The sequence below is a fragment of the Hordeum vulgare genome, chromosome 3H (assembly GCF_904849725.1).
Source record: "Hordeum vulgare subsp. vulgare chromosome 3H, MorexV3_pseudomolecules_assembly, whole genome shotgun sequence".
NCBI classification, from domain to species: Eukaryota; Viridiplantae; Streptophyta; class Magnoliopsida; order Poales; family Poaceae; genus Hordeum; species Hordeum vulgare.
Genome location: NC_058520.1, coordinates 262,703,916 through 262,713,396, shown reverse-complemented (window position 1 = coordinate 262,713,396; position 9,481 = coordinate 262,703,916). Strand labels below are relative to the sequence as shown.

Sequence of the window (9,481 nt, the reverse complement as noted above, 5' to 3'; positions counted from 1 at the left end):
ACACCTGAAACGGGGACTACCCGAGCTAATTATAGAGGCAAGATCACTTTCCAGCCTAGTCCCACTAATTGATCATAACGATATCGTGGAAATGCTGCACGGACCCATATATATATACAAACAGAAAACGAAGAACCTTGATACTAAACCAGATCGAACAAGGGATCTTCTTGGAAATGGGAAGTTCTAGGGTAGGTAGCAAACCTCATGGAAAGAGTGATGTGCATAGACCAGGTGAGTAGGGATGGAGTTCCGAGGACCGCTCGTCGGGCCTGATAGGTTGTGGTATCACACGAGAGACTCTCACCTCATACGACTCCGTCCTGGAATCTGGACCCCTTTTCCTTTTACCAACGGGTCCTCAAACCCATGGAGGTTACGAATCATTCATTCATTGATTGATTTAAGGTATCTTTAGCCATTTTGGGTAGAAGCTAGTCGCCATAAGCGAAGCAGCGATCATCCGGGCCAGAAAGGTTCTATTTTTATGAGGCGTAAGCTACCGCAATATGAATGAAGGAAAAAGGCCTCGTGATTAGAAATACTAAAGACGCATGGAGGGCCGACTACAAGACTACGACTAGAATACAAGCCATGAGCGATAGTAAAGCCTTCACCCTTTTTTTCGAAAGCCATACAACTAGCTATCTTATAGCAGATAAGGCAAGCCTACTCAACTCATCCCATGTAAACGCTTGTTCGCTAAAATCCAAATAGAAAAAGACAACTACTTATTAAACATGTAGTTGAGTGCTCCATCATTGTTCATATATTGACCGAGTCTGAGCTTCCCAAGCTCTATGCTATTTGGAACTCAGCAAGGGTCTTACCACCTTCTTGATTGACTATATTTGAGTCTTTGGGGTACTTTAGGATTATAATCCGCACCAAAGATTTGTGCTTGTGGGCTAGGGCGAATATAGTGGACCAGCGGATCTGGTAGTTGACAATCATTCGGACTTGGTAAAGGTTGTCGCAGCACCTGTAGTAGGACAAAGGACTTAACGCGATGCCCGCAGACCAATTTACTTTGTCTCTGTCGCTGACGTTGGTCAAAGAGGCCACGTGGATTGGCCTAGATCTTCTTTGGCAAATGAGACCTCGACCCCGAAGCCTTTGGTGTATATTTTTGATAGGCGCCTCTATGTGTATGGGAAATTCGCTGCTGAAAGACCCCGCTCAGTGTCCCCTTCTTTCCCCCACCGATTTCTGACCAAAGGAAGTATACAATTTCTTTTTCAGGACACTCATGCCTCATCGTGGGACTGCCTATTGAATGCCTGATGGTACCTTGCTCTGACCTAAGCTACGGAACAATGAGATCCCCCTCGATCTTTGCCGGATGTGCTTGACGTCCCCCATAATACGCTAACTTGGGGAATTTTTAGTTCATCTTTTCCAAGAGTCTCTTCTAGTTGAACCGCGTCCTCTAGACGACCTATTCCGCTCATCCCCTTCGTCAGCTCTTTGATAGGGATACCATAACCTAGGTCCCTAAACTTGGAATGAATGGCGGAGCGTAGGTGTCAGGCAGTTATATGGATACGGTGCTTTACCCATAGACACTTCTCCAGCTCTCGCAAAAATTGTATGGGAGACGTCCTCGGGGGGACTTCTCAAATGACCGTACCCGGGAATTCTACTGTACTCCGTGCAACTATGGTTGTTGATCTTGCGGAGTTTACCCAAATGTCCAGGCCGGATTTTAGGAAGTGGGTGATACGTTTATGTATTTCTATGAGAAGTAATACGGCACCCACGATTCCCAGTAGTAAGTCGTCGCCATATCGCGCGTAACAAATCCTTATTAGTAAGGAATGGCTTTTAAAGGTGGCCAGCTTCCGGGCCAGGCCTCTCTCTGACCTGATAACTAGTATCGCCTCCCCGCCCAGCTCTATCAGCAGACCCCTTCCTTTGCAATACTTAAGAAGGTCTCTCATGGCCAAATTATTATTAAAGCCTTCTCTACCATCGAATTCGGCCTTCGGGGTCAACCCAGCGGCTTCTATGAGGAAGGCGACGCAAAGGAGGCTGGAGGGCTTGTTAAGGTTGCGGTTGACCTACTGACGCAGTGCTCATGCAACACTAATTTGATAAATAATTTACTCGGTTTTCTTATTTAGAGATATATCGGAAAATTCCATAACTTTTTCAAACTTGAAAATTTCACAGAAATTTGATGATTGTTCCAAATGAAATAAATTATATATGAAAAATGATCAGAAAAATCTAATCTTTCCATATGTATAACTTGCATGCATGTTTCAGCAACTTATCCACACTGTTTATGTAAATTTCATTAGAGGCATTTAAATTCTTACAAATGGAGTTGGAATTGATCTATATTGATCAAATGACCTCCATTTAACTTGTGATCAGTTGAATTAGGTAAATTTAGCACCATGTCAACATGTCATGATCATGCATAATTGTGAAGCCCATGGCGTGTTCAAATTGTTCCTTTTTGCCTTGTTGATAGACTTGTGGCACGTAGTTATCGATGACATCTAAGGACAAACTTGTTTTTCCGATCTTTTAGACAAGGAATATGCATTTAGCATTACAATATAATCCCACTTTCTCGTGCTTGATCTCATTTCAATGCGTTAGGACAACACGATTCAACTGTTACTTGTGTTCTCGAAGTTGAAGCCATACCTTTGCATGACCTGTCATTGTTATAGTAAATAGATAATCTTTCCTAGCATGATTATGATTTGGTTGAGACATGTTGTGAACCTTCATCCATGACATGCTTGCTATGTTAGAGTTGACTTTGTTTGACCCATCTGGGTGATGAGTTGGAACGAACATGTACTACTAATGAGAGCTAAGCGTGTGCATCTATTTTGGTAAAGGTAGCAATGATAATCCATGTACGAGTACATAGTGGGTTGTCTCATTGACGCTGCCCTTAGGACCTGAGATCATGTGTCGGTGTTCCAAGACTAGATATTACCGCACATTGTGTTCCGATAACTCGACCCATCCAGCCTACTGACCTACCTTGTTCTCAGCCCATGAGTCGTAGTAGTTCGAAATGTTTATAGGTTGTGGTCGGTCCTACGAAGTGGATGAATGGACAAATTGGGACCCAATTGGGGCCTTGCACACATCGTTTGAGGCCATGTTGGAAACCTCGGCCGGACTTCCATTATGGGTTCCAAGTGAGATAGGAGACTACCTTGTACGGGAGTCGTTGTATGTTAACGACCGTGGCCGATACCCTCGCCAAGCTTCCGCTTCAAGGTTCTCGCGTTACATAATGTGTCTATGGTGCTAAGTGGTGTGAGTGTCTATGAGGAAGTACACCCCAGCAGTGTAAACTTCCTTTTCAAATAGTTGCATCCATGGATACGGAGTACTTGGAGACTTGCATGGTTCACATGCAATTTAAATGGACACTCTAAAATGTGCATGGTAAGTGCGAGTGCTATGGATGGCCTTCTCGTAGGAATACGAGATAAGATCCATAGTGGCATATTGTTTGGAGACTACCTTGATGGAATCGTCTGTGCTCTCTCATCGGGAGACGGGAGAGGAAGTATACTTTCTCGTTGTTTAGGTTAGCGAAAGGTCAAAGCTGGCATTTCTATAGTAAACCCCACAATCCCGTCCATTGGTACATGATGCATAATTAGACAGTTCTGTTGTAAGAATTGGTGAGTACATTTGTACTCACTATTGCTCATTTACATTTTTTGGGGAGATAGACGTTGTTCACTCTACACTTTCTTCTTGACGTTGACATCGACGATTAGCTTGGGAACCCAGCCATAGTCTGGCTCTTTTGGTAGGGTTGTTGTAGCTTTTCAGGCTCTTCCAAATATTTTTAGTAGATGCATGTACCCAGACACGTAACTTCCGCTTGTTATTTGTATGCTCTGAATGTTGGGTCATATGACCCCCCTACTTATAACATTATAGTACGTTGGCTCTTCGAAGCCTTCTAAATAAATGTTGCATTGTAGAGTTATGTTGTGATGCCACGTTGTATCTAAACATATCGGGCATATTGCATGTATGTTTGAAATGCATTGGTATGTGTGGAAATTCACACCTAGTTGTATGCCTATGGTAGTGTTCTTTCCACGAAAATGCCTCTTTGTGCTTCCAATGAGCCCTGTTAGCTTTCTACTACTCTGGACACGTTGATCGACCGACATGTATCCTTTTTTGCTGCTATATCTATCCCTACAAGGAAATGCCATGCGGTGTAATGTAGTCCGTGTAGCTTTCTATGACTCATCCACATACGTTGATGACCAACACATGCATTGTCGGGTTATGCATGCATGTTCATGTACGGTTGTGCCACTTGGGTCTATAACAAGTCATGTCAACCCAGGTTCTCTGACATGTAATTACTAGCTACATATTCATATATGTGAGCCAGAATACGCAAACGGTCCTGACCAAGGTAAGGTGGATGCCATGCAACATACTGTACGTGAGGCATCAAAGTGATATGATGTGTTACATGTTAGATTTGTATGGCTTAGGATCGGGGTCCCAACACTTGGGCATAGTTCTTGGATTCCAATAGTCCTACCCATTTCTCCAAACAAAGGACATCTTATACCACCGAAATCATTATCTCATATAAGTCATGTCCAAACATCACTCATGCCATTCATAACTTCATGGCTCCTGAGAGGAGGACTAACCAAAAATCATGTATGCCATCTATAACCATCTCACATGTATCCTTATGCAAAATCCCTGGGTGGAGCATACAAGTTGATATGCTTAAATAAAATACTACAAATTCCAGTGTTGCGCTAAGCTATCCAAGGTTCATGGTACTACATCTTATCATAGGGAAACATGTGTTATACCAATCCAAGGCCCAGTTTCCTTCCTACGAATCCAATCGAGTTGTTTATCAATCCATCAACTGTTACATGACATGTTACTTCTACAAACCCAATATCGATGGTGTTCCACAAAATCCGCTTGTGTTCCTAAAATCCCCGAGTTCTAGAAAGAATTATCCTATCAAAGTGTATCCACGAATTTCCATTTCAATGATCAAGTAAACTCCAATGTCACATGCATATACATTCTCAAATCAACTCTGACAAAAATCCAATATTCCTAGTTTATTATCCTTCGAGAAACATGGTATCATGATCGAGATCATCGAGCTAAATCCAAATTACTCCGAACCAGGTATATCATCACCACCTCATTAGGATTACCTATTTAACCCAATCTTATGTCCAACGAGAATACCAACTTGTTCCTACAAGTCATCATAGTAAAGTCAGCAATTTCCTATCAATAACATCTGATCAACTCCAATTCCTACTACTCCAAGAATTTCAGCTTGTGGTCATGATTGTCCTAATAAATCCAATTTACATCAAGGGTAATGCTACTCTATTTGCTTGAGCCACCAAGTTCATCTACCAACATGAAAGTCTCATAATCCACAAAAGTGGTTTGAACTACTTTCTCAAAATATCTATTACAGCCCCATCAATGCATTTGTCTATTGATCATATGTCCTCAAAGAAACTTACCTATGGTATCACCTGATCAGGTGCTGGCGTAGGAATGGAATGTGTGTGTTCAGTACGATCACTAGTTCCATAATGAATCATGTGCAAAATGAGGTTATTGAATCTTAACTGGTTCTCTTGCGAATCCATAGGTTAACTATATGGTTAAGGGTCTAAGCCGAGTAACTTGTGGGCTCTAGGCAGGTCTAGGGAAGGACTTATAATCCTGATGGAAAAGCATGACACATATGGAATTATACTTGGTTTGGTAGGTTGTCGTAAAGAGTCTTTACTGCTTGTTGTTTGTCGAAGTGGATTCCTTGGTGCATCTTGACTTACGAGTATTCAGTTGATGATAAAGATGAGAGGAAAAGTAGCATAGATTAGGGGGTGCCTCATGGGGATGTTATGGTGAAAGTGTAATCAAAGAAGTGCCGCAAAGGCCAAACACAAACATTAAGATATGGTAGATGACATTATCAAAACCACCCTAAGGAGCAATTGTGCTTTCAATCTCCCCCTTTTTGGTAATTGATGAGAACATATAGATCAAAGCTTCGAAAAAAGATATAATCAATGATTAGCGTCGACGCTTTAAGAAGAATGTGAAAAGAAAGATCTCCCCCTAAATTTGTGCATTATTTCAAATTTGCATTTGAATGCAAATGCACAATCGATTCGGATCATGGGTCACTCTCTCCATGTCACATACATCTTGGTGGTGTGCATACAACATAAGAATGAATAGTAATGCACACGACACCAACAAGATAAGTGAAAGATCATCACATAGATAGCTAAAAGGATAATAATGTAGCATTAACCAAGCAAAGTGTATGATCAAATATAGATAACTAGATAAAGTCATCCAAAAGACCAAAGTTTTGTAAAACCAAATGAGAGCAAATAAAATCAAAAGCTCTCTCTGTGTCTCAAAGACCTATGATCTATACATTTCTCCCCCTTTGGCAACAAGTTACCAAAAAGTTCAAAAAGTATAGAGCTAATCGTCTCTCTGGGAAGGTGATGACGGAGTCGACAGAAGAGCGTCCACGAAGGCATTTGTTGAGTGTCGTGGAGCTGGAGGAGTGGATACTCGAGGTGGTTGAGCTCGAGCTGGTCTAGAGCTGAAGGTGCAAATGGTTGAGCTAATGAAGTTTGTCTTGTATCCAGACCAGGTACAACAGCTCATCTAAGCTTAGTGCTAAACCGAGTGTTAGTAAGAGGAGATGACTCCTCATCATAATCATCATCATCATCTTCATCATCATCATCATCATATGGGTGTGGAATCTTCATTGAGTCAACTTCATGTTGAATCAATTTGACCATAGTGGTCAACTCCGTTACCTTCACATACATGTCATGAAACTTTGTTTCCACGACTCTCTCAAGGCTTTTCTAATTTTACAACATCTCCTAGATGTTCTTCTCCATACCTTGGACCGAGCTAACTATAAATGCCATTTGCTCAGCTTAAATTCTAAGCTGTGGAATTGGTGGTGGCTCATTTCTAGCAGCCTCAGCTTCTACTGCCTCTCCTGCCATTCTAGCTGCAGCTGAGCTGGGATCATTGTCATCCATAACCACTACATTGTCTTCAAATTCTGGCTGAAGGGGTAGATGGGGACGATTAAGGAGTGCATGCTTGCCTAACTTGACATTGATAAGCATCTCAATGTATTGGGCATATCCACAAGATCTTTTCTAATAAGTAGCAGTCCTCCGGATAGTCTCTACTATCAAGTCCACCGCTCTCAATCTAGTGTGATTGTCCAAATGGTGCAGCAAATTGATGGAGTGTCCTCGAATCATCCTATCATCACCTGATTTTAGCATCAAGGTGTGTCTCAGAATGGTGTTTGTTGTGGGTATCCATGCTTGCAAGAAGTATACTGAGCTCATCATGTGACTTGCCAAATACTTGTGAGGAATTTGGTTGTACATATTGACCATGGAGTTGCGGCTCATCTTCTCTTCAGAATACACATCACGCTCTTTCTGCTTAGGGGAACCAATGATAGTGGCCCACTCATAAATCATAGACTCATACTTCTGACCATGAGTCATCCACACAATAGAACCATCTTCATAGAAATTAACAGTTGAGTAAAATTGCATGATCACCTCATCATTCCATGGGGTCATCTCTTTTCCAACAAAATCCTCAATGTCCATAGACTTGAAATTGTCTTGCACATGGGGAAAAAAATCTTCATTGGCTTTTATGTAAGCCTAGTTAACATATCTTATGTTACTAACAACTGGACATTTGTCATACAAGACAGTCTCATAGAAAGTTTGGTGTTCCTTGGTGTGAAACCTTGGATCTACAGGAGTTCTTCTCTTTATGGCATATGGGTCTGCAGCTCTTCATTTCCTCAAACATGCATCTTTCCTCTTCTCCATATGTTCAACTAGTGGATGAGCAGCATTGTGCACTGGTAGATTTAGTGGGAGCTTTCTATGAGTTGGTGCATTCTCATCTTCTTCATCTGTAGCAAAGGCATTGGAAGTAGGGCCTTTCTCCTTGGGAGCTGCAAGAATATCCTTTGTAGTGTTATTATGAGCTACAACCATCTTAGCCTTGGAACGAGGCTTAGGAGAAGATTTCTTGGGCATGGCATCATCCATGAGCTTCTTCTTCTTAGGAGGACCTGGGATCTCATATTCTCTAGCATCATCTTTTGGTTCCTTATACATAGAAGTCTTTCTACCAATAACATGAATTACTCTCTTCTTGGAGATCTTCACACCAGCCTTCTTAGCAGGTTTATAAATGGAGAGTGCCATGCTCTGCCTTGCAGACTCAGGAGCCCTATGATCAGCAGGTCTTGCATACTCTTTCCTGATAGTCTACTTAGGAGCCTTTGGAGGAGCTGAAGTTTCCTCTCCCACAAAATCTGAGTCCTCTTCATCTGAGCTCAGCTTCATCCTCTACATGGTGGCTGCCATGGGCAAGCCATGCGAGCTGTAAGATCTAGGGTAAGAGTCTATCTTCTCAGGACTTGTGCCTCAGTCCATCTCAACACGGTTTTCTCTGAAATCATTATTGTTATCCTCAGATCCTGCCGTCTTGGCACACAGGCAACAACTCAGCAGCAACCAGCAAACAACAATCCTGTGAAATGGGTATGGAAGAGTAGAAGGGTTGAGCATCACAAACCATAGAAGATTTTTTCAAAATTTGAATTCACAAACTTATGGTATGATCTTCTGCGGAATGTAAATCGATAGCACTGGGTTGGTAATTTCGGAGTGACCGAGAAAATCTAGTCGAATAACAGAAACTTGACAGTCTGTTTTGGTGACACCAAAAAGAACTGCTCGGTCTCACCGAGTTGCTTCTCAGGAACCCTAAAAGTGAAATCGGTGGAACCAATTCTACCAACTCGGTCTCACCGAGTTGCATGCTGCAGCAGATCCAACCCGGTCACACAGTGTTGCTTGCTGTGGCAGACGAGGCACAAAATTTCATCTTTCTCTATGCTACGAGATACTCTGGTGGAAGGGAGGATTTCACATGGTGGCTTGTAGACAAAACTTCCTAAGGCACATGAGTTTGATTAAGGGAGCGCATAAGGAGATCGGAACCATAGCCTAGCTTGGTGGCGGTCCGACTACGACGACGTCGACGGCAAAGATTTCATCGATGATGGCGTATCCCAACGGCGGAGGTGCTCAAGGAGGCAAAGGCGACGACTAGGGGTCCTTCGGGGCAGCTTAGGGTTTGAGACGAATGGTTTTTGAGGAATTGAATTCAAACACCCATCCGCCAGAATATATACCCCGTCGCTGTCAGTGTCACTGAGATTACAAAATCAGTGTCACCGAGTTCCTCTAATGTCATCTGACAGGGGAACTTGGTGTAACCGAGTTGGTGATTTCGGCGGTAACACGATTGAAAACCAGATTAGATTTGGAAATTCGATGGAACCGAGTTTGTGGGGTTGGTCTCACCAAGATTTACAAAGAGA

At 42.4% G+C, this 9,481-nt stretch overlaps 1 pseudogene; it reads right to left on the bottom strand.

Moving 5' to 3' along the window:
- Nucleotides 1-781: 781 nt before the first annotated feature.
- On the bottom strand, nucleotides 782-8,297 carry LOC123441672 (annotated as a pseudogene).
- Between the last annotated feature and the right edge of the window lie 1,184 nt (nucleotides 8,298-9,481).